This window comes from Microtus oregoni, unplaced genomic scaffold, assembly GCF_018167655.1.
Source record: "Microtus oregoni isolate MIOR12 unplaced genomic scaffold, Mior012 000028F_ref0000031, whole genome shotgun sequence".
NCBI lineage: Eukaryota > Metazoa > Chordata > Mammalia > Rodentia > Cricetidae > Microtus > Microtus oregoni.
In genome coordinates this window covers 25,746,158-25,758,539 of record NW_024543087.1, presented here as the reverse complement: position 1 = coordinate 25,758,539, position 12,382 = coordinate 25,746,158, and positions in this window count along the sequence as shown.

Sequence of the window (12,382 nt, the reverse complement as noted above, 5' to 3'; positions counted from 1 at the left end):
TCAGAGGCCATATCACATTGCCTATGTTTTTGTTCACCTCCATCTACCCAAGATAAAAGAACATATTTGAAGCCTTGCATAAATATAATTTATGCAATGCAAAGGCTAAAGAGTGTCACAGCCTATGACATGAACTGGGCTTTAGCATATTTAGTTTCTGGAAAAAAGAAAATAGTGTGAGAACTGAATCTCACCCAGTTGATTCAAAACCTGAGTTCACATATTTAAATTCATCCTACATCATACTCAGTTAACAACTTTTATTGTACTGTTTTTATCTTACCAAATTTTAATTAGTTAAATTTGTTAGCTTCATTGGTTAAATTGTGCTTAACAAAATTTGAGCTGACTTTGTTTAGGTTTGTTTAAGCCTTTAAATATGAAAATTTGAATTATTTTATGTTTTACACATCTAAGAAATAGATCTACACTCCCAGTTAAGAGAGAGTATCTCTTAACTAATCTTCTTAAAGAAAAACCATGAGAGCTGTGTAATGATTCAAAACAGCTGTCTAACACCTTGGGAAGTAACCAAAGCAACCAGGACTTTAAGGACCAGAGTATCATGGGAAAGAAACACTGTGATGAGCCCTGCATCTACAACCTTTTTGAGTCAGTTATTCACACCTAGCAAACAAAATATCAAACAATGACCCAGAGCTCACGACAGCCCTCCTGGACTGGAAAACCAGAGCTCAACCTAAAATAAATAAAGAAGTAAATAAATAAATGAGGAAGAAGAATTTGAAACCCAAGAGGCTGGAGGAAAGGGATGGGGGGAGGAAGAGAGAAGAGGGAAAAGGAGAAGGGAGAGGGAGACAGAGGGAGAGGAAGGAGAAGGGAAAGGGAAAAGTAAAGGGGAGGAGAGGGAAAGGGTGAAGAAAGGAGAGGGAAGAGAGGGAAGAGGGGGAGAGAGCAAGGGAGAGGGAGGAGTGGGAGAGAGCAAGCGCACTCATCCATAGCTTTCCCTTTTGAGTCATGTGATATCAAAGCTGACCGCTTGGATAAAGCACAGAGATACTTCCAGGTTAGGAACATTCTTAACACACAATGTTATAGCTTCGGGGTGGCCAGGAAGATAGGAGCTGAAATGGACCTGCCATGTATACAGCCATGGTAGAAAGCCAGCAGTTTAGTTACGTCCCAAGAAGGGCCATGTCTTCAGGGACAGAAAAACGAGCAACAGAGAAGTCCTCACTGATCAAATGGCTTCTCTACAGCTTATCTACATGCAAAGATGGTTCACTCCCTTTCTGCTTCTGACCTGGGGAGGCTGTGGCAATGTGAAATGACTCATCTACAACCTGCTGAGCTGTCTGGTGTGGGACTGGGGTTCTACAGGATCCTTCTATGTCTGGACCCCTTGGAGATCTACCCTTAATCTGTGAAATTCAGCCCTGCCTTTCTGCTGTATATAATACCAGGGTGGAAGTAACTGACAGCTTACATCTGGTGGATGTAGCCAAAGGGCCAATCCAGAGGGCGAGCACAAGATGTTTCTGATGCACATGGCACATGCTCTCAGGAGCCAGAGGACATTTGGAGAGCACCCTGCTGTGAGGAGACTCTGCATGCTTGTTCTCTGTCTGGGGGGAGGTCTCCAAGTACAGTCTAGTGAGGAAGAAACTGGCCATAGTAACTAGTTCTCCATTCTGTGACTGAGGGGTTCCCTTTACATTCCTGGCTCTTTCCCAGGGGCACCCCAACCCTGACTCAAAGGCAAGCACAACACTGTTTTGAACTTCATGCTATTTATAGTTTTAATGAAAGGATCTAAAGCTATAGAAGATAACAACAACTTATTCTCATGTTAACATTTTAAATGCATTTTTACAATTCAATAGAAACCTCCAGACATACCAAGATAGAAGATCAAGTCCCTCAAACCCATAAGAAAAGTTGCGTTGTTATAAGAAGTCCTTAAGTCATAACGTCAAGATGCCCACAGAAAATAGATGAAAGAACATTGTACCAGAAAAAAAGTGAATCTTTAAAAAAAAAAATCAAATCTGGGGCAAATGGGTAAAATGGGGAAGAGTGGAAAGAAGCCAACACAGAGGACTGGGTGAAAGGAGAACGGACAAACAGCACCAGGATGTTTGGTGAAGCCTCAAGGATGCTTATTATTTTATGTATACCAAAAATTATCCACAACATACAGACATACCAACAGAGACATTTAGGACACATACACACACACACACACACACACACACACACACACACACACACGGCAAACACACACACACACACACATGCATGCATGCATAGTACATACATCCTGCCTTTTGGGCTGACAATGCTTCCCACAAGAGACATAGGTTATCTAACAAAAACCACAATAACAGACATGAGAAATCTCCTTTCGAGTTGTTGGTCAGGGTAGTTCAAAGTGACTTCTCACATAAATAAGCTTTTGCTGTCGCCCTTGGTTGCCTGTCTGTAAACTTCAGACACAGGACCCAGAGGATTCATGCTGGATCTGAACTGGAAGCCTCCTTGTATGAGCTCTAATGTTCATGGTACCATAAAGTACTATATAAACTGCCAAGGGCAGTACATAGTCAATAGTCCTCTCCAGCTGTGATATTAGCTACAACGATGACCAACAGGCCAAGATATCCCTAAAGATTCACTGGTGGTATTCACATCTTGGTAACCAATCATAAACAATAGCTGTTTCATTGGATTTATGGTCCTCTCTATAGGAGGGAAATTATGCCTAGTACTAAAACTTTAGCTAACTACCTGAGGTAGTGAGGTCATGGGTCAGAGAAGAGAACTTAATACCACCTCTTTACTAGACTGGTGTAATTCCTAACCATAGCCTATAAACACAGGAGAGTAGAGTACTCACCTTTCAGCAAGAAAAAAAGCTCCTCTTGCAGCAAACAAAGACTATTATAGGAAAGCACAATGGTTATAGCAGAGACAAATGGATCATAGGGAGGCCAGCCCCAACACAAGCATGCACAACACCACTCCTGTATCTGAGGCTCAAGGAATATTAAGGAAGAGGGATGAGAAGATTGCAAGAGCTAAAGGACCAGGAAGTCTGCTGTGATATTGTGTAGAGAGGAGCGGCAGGCCACTTCCCTGCCACCCCAGCTCCCGGCCTCCTGGCTTTACCCAAAATAATTACACGGAAACTGTATTCTTTTAAACACTGCTTGGCCCATTAGTTTTAACCTCTTACTGGCTAGCTCTTACATATTGATCTAACTCATTTCTAATATTCTGTGTAGCACCATGAGCTGGCTTACCAAGAAAGATCTTAACCTGTGTCTGTCTCCAGCGGGAGAATCATGGCGACTCACTTACTCAGCTTCTTTCTCCCAGCATTCTGTTTTGTCTACTCTGCCTACCTATTTTTCTGTCCTATCAGGGCCAAGGCAGTCTCTTTATTTAGCCAATGAAATTAACACAAAACAGAAGACTCTCCCCCATCAATATTGTCTCTATAAAAGACAAGGAAACTACATTCATGATACGGCCACAATATGGCTACCTAACTAAGACTTAAAAATAGCAATAGGCATGTTGATGCTGAAGGGTCCCACCCCTAGACAAATAGTTATAGGCAACTAGCTGTGGAAAGAGGGAGAATTATCTTCTCCCAAGGATGACCCCTCACTGACTAGCCAATACAGAGGGTTACAAAGTGGCCAGCCCTGTAATAATAGGTGCCCAAGCCACAATAGTGGAGTCAGAAGATTGTATTTATAGATTTATGCATGGATACGCACTCATGTGCATATTTATACATACATATATATTGGTAAAAAAAATCAAAGAAAAAGAGATCATAAATTTGAGGAGGGAGCCATGGGAGGCATTTGAGGGAAGAAATGGAAGACGGATGTGCTATAATTGTATTTTAATATTTAATAAAAAATAAAATAGGCGGAGGCGGCCGGAACCAGGACGGCAGAGGCGGCCGGCGGGGACCAGCTGGGACCGGCTAGGACCGGCTGGGACTGGAGCTGCAGCAGAGGACACAGGCCGCAGGCGGCGGGAACCGTCTTGGCAGCAGACGCAGGGACCGTGTGCAACACCGAGAGCAGATCGCCCCAAAACAATTAAATCAAAGAGGTAGGCCTTTGGTTGGCGAGGTCCCTGGCAAAGGAGGAGCTGGGTCCTATTCCTGAAGACCCTTCTGAGGGGTGAGAGGGATCTTGGCCCCCCGGCAGGAACCAGGAAACAGAGCGAGGGCATTTTGTAAGAGGAGCCCCTGGCCAGCAGGGAAACCTGAACCAGTTTTAAAAGACCCCGTAGATAGCATCAATAGGAGGAGATGGGCAGGCACCAAGGCAAGAATTCACCCAATAATCTGAAAAGCAGCATGAAAACACCAGAACCCAATGATCTTACAACAGAAGGTCTTCAACACCCTAACACAGAAGAAGTGGAAAAAATTGACATTATGAAAGCAATAGAGTCCCTTAAACAACATGTGAAAAATGCCCTTATAGAAATGGATGAGAAGTATAACCAAAAATTTGAAGAAATGAGTAAATACGTACATAATACCCTGGAAAAGCAAGAAAGAACGATCAAACAGGTAATGGAAACAGTTCAAGAATTGAAAACTGAAATGGAAGCAAGGAAGAAAACACAAAATGAGGACCAGCTGGTTATGGAAAATCTAGGTCAACAAGCAGAGCCTACAGAAACAAGCATAATCAATAGAATACAAGAAATAGAAGAAAGAATCTCAGATTCTGAGGACACCATAGAGAAAATAAACACACTGATCAAAGAAAATTGCAAAGCCAACAAATTCTCAACACAAAACATTCAGGAATTATGTGACACAATAAAAAGACCAAACCGAAGAATAATAGGAATAGAAGAAGAAGAGTCACAGCTCAAAGGCCCAGAAAATATTTTTAACAAAATTATGGAAGAAAACTTTCCCAACATAAAGAAAGATATTCCTTTGAATATTCAAGAAGTATACAGAACACCAAACAGACTGGATCAAAGAAAAACATCCCCTCGCCATAAAATAATCAAAACACAAAATATACAGGTTAAAGAAAGAATATTAAGAGTTGCAAAGGAAAAAGGCGTGTAACTTATAAAGGTAAACCGATCAGACTTACACCTGACTTCTCTATGGAAACAATGAAAGCCAGAAGGTCCTGGATAGAAGTACTGCAGAAGCTAAGAGACCATGGATGCAAGCCCAGACTATTATACCCAGCCAAGCTTTCATCCAATATGAATGGAGAAAACAAGACATTCCAGGATAAGAACAAATTTAAACAATACATAGCCATGAATCCAGCCCTACAGAAAGGCAGACATCAAACCACACACACTAGTAGTAGGAGACTTCAATACACCTCTCTCAGCAATGGACAGGTCAATCAAACAGAAACCTAATAGAGAAGTAAGAGAACTACTGGAGGTAATGAAGCAAATGGACTTAACAGACATCTATAGAACATTCCACCCAAATAGGAAAGAATATACCTTCTTCTCTGCAGCTCATGGAACCTTCTCGAAAATTGACCACATACTCGGAAACAAAGGAAACCTCCACAGATACAAAAAAAATCAGTGTCCACCTGTGTCTTATCTCATCACCACGGATTAAAGTTAGAAGGCAACAACAATACTACCCACAGAAAGCCGACAAACTCATGGAAACTGAACAGTCAACTACTGAACCACACCTGGGTCAAGGAAGAAATTAAGAAAGAAATTAAAGTCTTCCTTGAATTTAATGAAAATAAAGAAACAACATACTCAAACCTATGGGACACGACGAAAGCAGTGCTAAGAGGAAAGTTCATAGCACTAAGTGCCCACTTAAAGAAAACGGAGGATGCATACATTGGGGACTTAACAACACACCTGAAAGCTCTAGAAAAAAAAAAAAAGAAGCAGACGCGCCCAGGAGGAGTAGAAGACTGGAAATAATAAAACTGAGGGCAGAAATCAACAAAATAAAAACACAGAAAACAGTCCAAAGAATCAATGAAACAAAAAGTTGGTTCTTGGAGAAAATCAACAAAATCGACAAACCCCTATCCAAACTAATTAAACGACAGAGAGAGAACACGCAAATAAATAAGATCAGAAATGAAAAGGGGAACATAACCACAGACACAGAGGAAATTCAGAGAATCATTAGATCTTACTACAAAAGCCTGTATGCCACAAAACTGGAAAATACAAAAGAAATGGACATTTTTTTAAATAAGTACCATATAGGAAAGCTAAACCAAGACCAGGTGAATGATCTAAAGAGACCTGTTAGTCGCGAAAAACTACAACCAGTTATCAAAAATCTCCCTTCGAAAAAAAGGCCAGGACCAGATGGTTTCAATGCAGAATTCTACCAGAACTTCCAAGAAGAGCTAATACCTATTTCACAATATAGAAACAGAAGAGTCATTGCCAAATTCCTTTTATGGAGCTACAGTTACCCTGATACCAAAACCATACAAAGACCCAACCAAGAAAGAGAATTACAGGCCTATCTCACTCATGAATATCGACGCAAAAATTCTCAAAAAATACTGGCAAACTGAATCCAAGAACACATTAGAAAAATTATCCATCATGATCAAGTAGGCTTCATCCCAGAGATGCAGGGCTGGTTCAACATATGCAAATCTATCAATGTAATCCACCATATAAATAAACTGAAAGAAAAAAACCATATGATCATTTCATTAGATGCTGAAAAAGCATTTGACAAAATTCAACACACCTTTATGATAAAAGTCTTGGAGATATTAGGGATACAAGGGTAATACCTAAATATAATAAAAGCTATTTACAGCAAGCCGACAGCTAGCATTAAATTAAATGGAGAAAAACTCAAAACCATCCCACTAAAATCAGGAACACGACAAGGATGTCCACTCTCTCCATACCTCTTCAATATAGTGCCTGAAGTTCTAGCAATAGCAATAAGACAACATAAGGGGATCAAGGGGATTCGTATCGGAAAAGAAGTTAAGCTCTCGTTATTTGCAGATGATATGATAGTATACATAAGCGACCCCAAAAAACTCTACCAAAGAACTCCTACAGCTGATAAACACCTTTAGTAATGTGGCAGGATACAAGATCAACTCCAAAAAAATCAGTGGCCTTCCTATACACTAAGGATAAGGAAACAGAGAGGGAAATTAGAAAAGCATCACCTTTCATGATAGCCACAAATAGCATAAAATATCTTGGGGTAACTCTGACCAAGGATGTGAAAGATCTATTTTACAAGAACTTTAAGTCTTTGAAGAAAGAAATTGAAGAGGACACCAGAAAATGGAAGGATCTCCCTTGCTCCTGGATTGGGAGGATCAACATAGTAAAAATGGCAATTCTACCAAAAGCAATCTATAGATTTAATGCAATCCCCATCAAAAACCCATCAAAATTCTTCACAGATCTGGAGAAGACAATAATCAACTTTATATGGAAAAACAAAAAGTACAGGATAGCCAAAACAATCCTATACAACAAAGGATTGTCTGGAGGCATTGCCATCCCTGACTTCAAACTCTACTACGGAGCTACAGTATTTAAAACAGCTTGGTATTGGCATAAAAACAGAGAAGTCGACCAATGGAATCGAATAGAAGACCCTGACATTAACCCACAAACCTATGAACACCTGATTTTCGATAAAGGAGCTAAAAGTATACAATGGAAAAAAGAGAGCATCTTCAACAAATTGTGCTGGCAAAACTGGATGTCAACCTGTAGAAGAATGAAAATAGATCCATATCTATCACCTTGCACAAAACTCAAGTCCAGATGGATTAAAGACCTCAATATCAGTCCGAACACACTGAACCTGATAGAAGAGAAAGTGGGAAGTACTCTACAACACATGGGCACAGGAGACCACTTCCTACATATAACCCCAGCAGCACAGACATTAAGGACCTCATTGAATAAATGGGACCTCTTGAGACTGAGAAGCTTCTGTAAAGCAAAGGACACTGTCGCAAAGACACAAAGGCAACCTACTGACTGGGAGAAGATCTTCACCAATCTAGCAACTGACAAAGGTCTGATCTCCAAAATATATAAAGATCTCAAGAAACTAGACCGTAAAAGGCTAATCAACCCAATTATAAAATGGGACACTGAGCTGAACAGAGAATTCTCAACAGAAGAAATTCAAATGGCCAAAAGACACTTAAGGTCATGCTCAACTTCCTTAGCGATCAGGGAAATGCAAATCAAGACAACTTTAAGATACCATCTTACACCTGTCAGAATGGCTAAAATAAAAAACACCAATGATAGCCTTTGCTAGTGAGGTTGTGGAGAAAGGGGTACACTCATTCATTGCTGGTGGGAATGCAAACTTGTGCAACCACTCTGGAAAGCAGTGTGGCGGTTTCTCAGGAAATTTGGGATCAACTTACCCTTGGACCTAGCAATACCACTCTTGGGAATATACCCAAGAGAGGCCCTATCATACAACAAAAGAATATGCTCAGCTATGTTCATAGCAGCATTGTTTGTAATAGCCAGAACCTGGAAACAACCTAGATGCCCTTCAATGGAAGAATGGTTGAAGAAAGTATGGAATATATAAATATTAGAGTATTACTCAGCAGTAAAAAACAAGGGCTTCTTGAATTTTGCATACAAATGGATGGAAATAGAAAACACTATCCTGAGTGAGGTAAGCCAGACCCAAAAAGAGGAGCATGAGATGTACTCACTCATATTTGGTTTCTAGCCATAAACAAAGGACATTGAGCGTATAATTAGTGATCCTAGAGAAGCTAAATAAGGAGAACCCAAAAAAAATCATATAGGCATCCTCCTGAATATTAACCTTCATCAGGCGATGAAAGGAGACAGAGACAGAGACCCACATTGGAGCACCGGACATAATTCTCAAAGTCCAAATCAGGAGCAGAAAAAGAGAGAGCACGAGCAAGGAACTCAGGACCGCAAGGGATGCACCCACACACTGAGACATTGGGGATGTTCTGATGGAGGAAGGTCATTGGCTAATAAAGGAACTGCCCTGGCCCATTTTATTGGTTAGAGGATAGGTGGGAGGAGTAAACAGAACAGAACGCTGGGAGGAAGAGGAAGTGAGCTCAGTCTCTGACAGCTCTCCTCTCGGGAGCAGATGCCTGAGAGAGACGCCATGCCCCGCTCCCGGGATGAAGCTCCGACCCAGGATGGACATAGGCTAGAATCTTCCCGGTAAGCTCACCTTGGGGTGCTACACACAGATGATTAGAAATGGGCTAAATTAATATGTGAGAATTAGCCTAGAAGATAAAGGGCCAAGCAGTGTTTAAATGGATACAGTTTGTGTGTTGTTACTTCGGGCATAAGCTAGCCATGCAGACAGCCGGGATGCTGGGAAAGCAGCCCCGCCGCTCTTATTACTACAATGTTCTATTGGGAACTCACAAGGCCAGCGGGCCTGGGTCTGAAAAAGCCTGGGATAAATCCGGACTCTCTGAACATAGCGGACAATGAGGTCTACTGAGAACTCAAGAACAATGGCAATGGGTTTCTGATCCTACTGCATGTACTGGCTTTGTAGGAGCCTAGGCAGTTTGGATGCTCAACTTACTAGACCTGGATGGAGGTGGGGGTTCCTTGGACTTCCCACAGGGCAGGGAACCCTGATTGCTCTTTGGGCTGAGGAGGGAGGGGGACTTCATTGGGGGAGGGGGAGGGAAATGGGAGGCGGTGGCGGGGAAGAGACAGAAATCTTTAATAAATAAATAAATAATAATAATAAAAAGCAAACGAGGATATGATAAAGAGAGTTAAAACAATGAGGAGATTCAGTAATACCCAAAGCAAGTTGTTATCAAATATAATGCAGGGTAAATAAAGAATTGGCCATCCCATGAAACATAAAAAAATAAAAAATAAATAAATAAAATAATTTTAAAATATCAAATAGAAATCCTGAACCACTATTCTTTTAGTAATTTTATCTAGAAATTCAGATGATCTTTTGTCTGTGTGTGAGTGTGTGTGTGTGTGTGTGTGTGAGAGAGAGTGTGTGTGTGTGTGTGTGTGTTTGAGTGTGTGTTTGAGTGTGTGTGAGTGTGTGTATGTGTGTGTTATGCCCAAGTCCACATCTGGGTACATTCCTCATCAGAAAGTCATTCAACAAATCATGATTTTCTTCTGAATAAACTCCTTGCTCTGCCCACTCACAGCTGTTTCCCCTCCCAGTCTTCAGTCACATCCCTTGCACACCCCTTCCCTGGACCGGTGGCAAATGAACTCTAGCTGCTCAGTTGTGCTACCCTGTCCCTACCTCCTTAAATATGGATCTATCTCTCCTTTCAGTGATGCCTTCATTCTTTCTCGCTGGGAAAATGTCTGTCTACAGACCAAAAGCTTGCCTTTCAGGAGAATCTCTGATCCCTCAGGATCTTGTTAGGCTCCTCCAAACACAGCAAGCCCTCCAAGAGCATTTATGATGCGCCCTCCCTGACCAGGAGCTTGACGAGGGCCAGGGTGATAGTTCTCTGAAAGTCTGAACTACATAAATATCGCAGAAATGTCTCAGGACTGGTAGCTGGGCAGTGAAACTGTAGTCAAGGTCCTGGGACTAGAAATGATGTTTTGAAAGGAAGACCCGGCCATCTACCCTGGTCTCTGGTGCTAAGATCTATCCCCGCTGGTTTGTGTCTCTGGGATGAAGCCAGCACCAAGGAGGCTGGTGATTACAGGCCTCTGGGAAGCTCCCTGTCTCTAGTGTCAACAACTCAGGGTCAGAAATCCATTTAGACCTGCAAAGGGCAAGTGTGTGAAAAGAAGACTCCCAAGGGCTCTTGGGAAGCTGGAGGGAAAGGCAGTTGGGCTGGAATGTGGTGTTTTCCACATATTCCGTGATGGACTACATTCTTCCCCCAACTGAGCTTACCCTTGACGCCCGTGTAGTTAGCACCTGTTCTCCTCAGAGGGCTGCATGAGGAAAGGTTTGTTTGGCCTTTGCAAACAGTGGGACAAACGGGCACGGGGCAATAGTTACCCAGACTACAGCAGGCAGCTTCCTGCCACAGGAGCCTGAGGTGGTCCCCACGCCCTGGCTCTCTTCCTGTTCTGTTCTCATGTGCATCCTCAGAACCCGGGAGCTTGAGAGACAGCCGAAATACTTCCACAGTCAGTCAAGCCAGCTGTGGAAATGACTTTGGGGTCCACTTTTCCATCTAAAGATGTGGCTTTCAATGAGCATCATCTCCATTTCAGAGACGAGGTGAGGCTGTTACTTTTCAAATAACTTCTGAAGCCCACTCTAATAAATGTGTCTAGAAATAGGTACACCCAGTTCCGAATCCTCAATTTATACGCTAAAACCTGCAAATTTCAACCTCAAAAAAAAAAAAAAACAAAAAAAAAAAAACCACAGAGTGAAACCATTTACACCCCAGGGAGCTGCAGCTGAAAACCTAAGGATCATCTGCTCCATCCTTGAGACAGCTCTCTCCTCAACAGCATCCTTCTTGCACAGGTAGCATTTGTGCCAAGCAATGCCTCTATGTGAAAGGCACAAGGCTCCCCTTAGGCTTTTAAACCAAATGGTTTTGTGGCTGAAATCTCCTTCTGAGGAACACAGCCCTCCTGGTCCTCTGATCACACTTGATGACACAAGATAAAGTGGAGAAGAAAGGTCTGTAATGAAGATGCAGGGCTTCCTGCTGCAGCCCTGGGAACTGGAGACCCGACAGCCCAACTCACAACATGGACAACAGCAGCCTGGTTCACTTCTAGGTAGAGTGGTTATTAGCTTGTGACCCAACCCTGATGCCAAGTGGCTTCCAAAAAAAAAGTTTTAAAAACAGCAAAAGAAGTATCCAGAACAGATTGCTGACAAAAGGTTTACACTCAGTTCAACAAATATTACAGTAATGGTGTTTTAAAAATGTGTTTCTCATGAATAACTTTGCAACACAGAATACAAATAAAGAAAGTACAATTGGCACGATTGGAATTGCAAACAGATTTCCCCTCTCCTGGAGCTCATGGTATCAGCACATTGCTTACCCCCTGCTAAATCCATAGGCCGTATTGTGACTATCCCAGTAGATCCTGCAAATCCCCACAGGCTGCTTCTGCCTAGTCAGGCCACTGGAAAGCTTCACCTGGCTGTAGGCACCAGGGCAACAGACCAGAGGTCTCTAAACACTCATTCAAGAAAATTCAAAACATCCCAGGGCATCATGGAAACAATAGAAACTGGGGAAATGACACCCAAATGTTTGACATGGATAAATCTAAACCGAGAGGAGTGTGGACCTTGCATAGAGGGAACAGAGATGCTAGTCTAACCCAGAGAAACAATGTAACTTCTAAGCATGTTGAACACCAAGGCAGCCTTTCAGCAAGACCCTACAGACAATAGCAAACCCTAAGACGT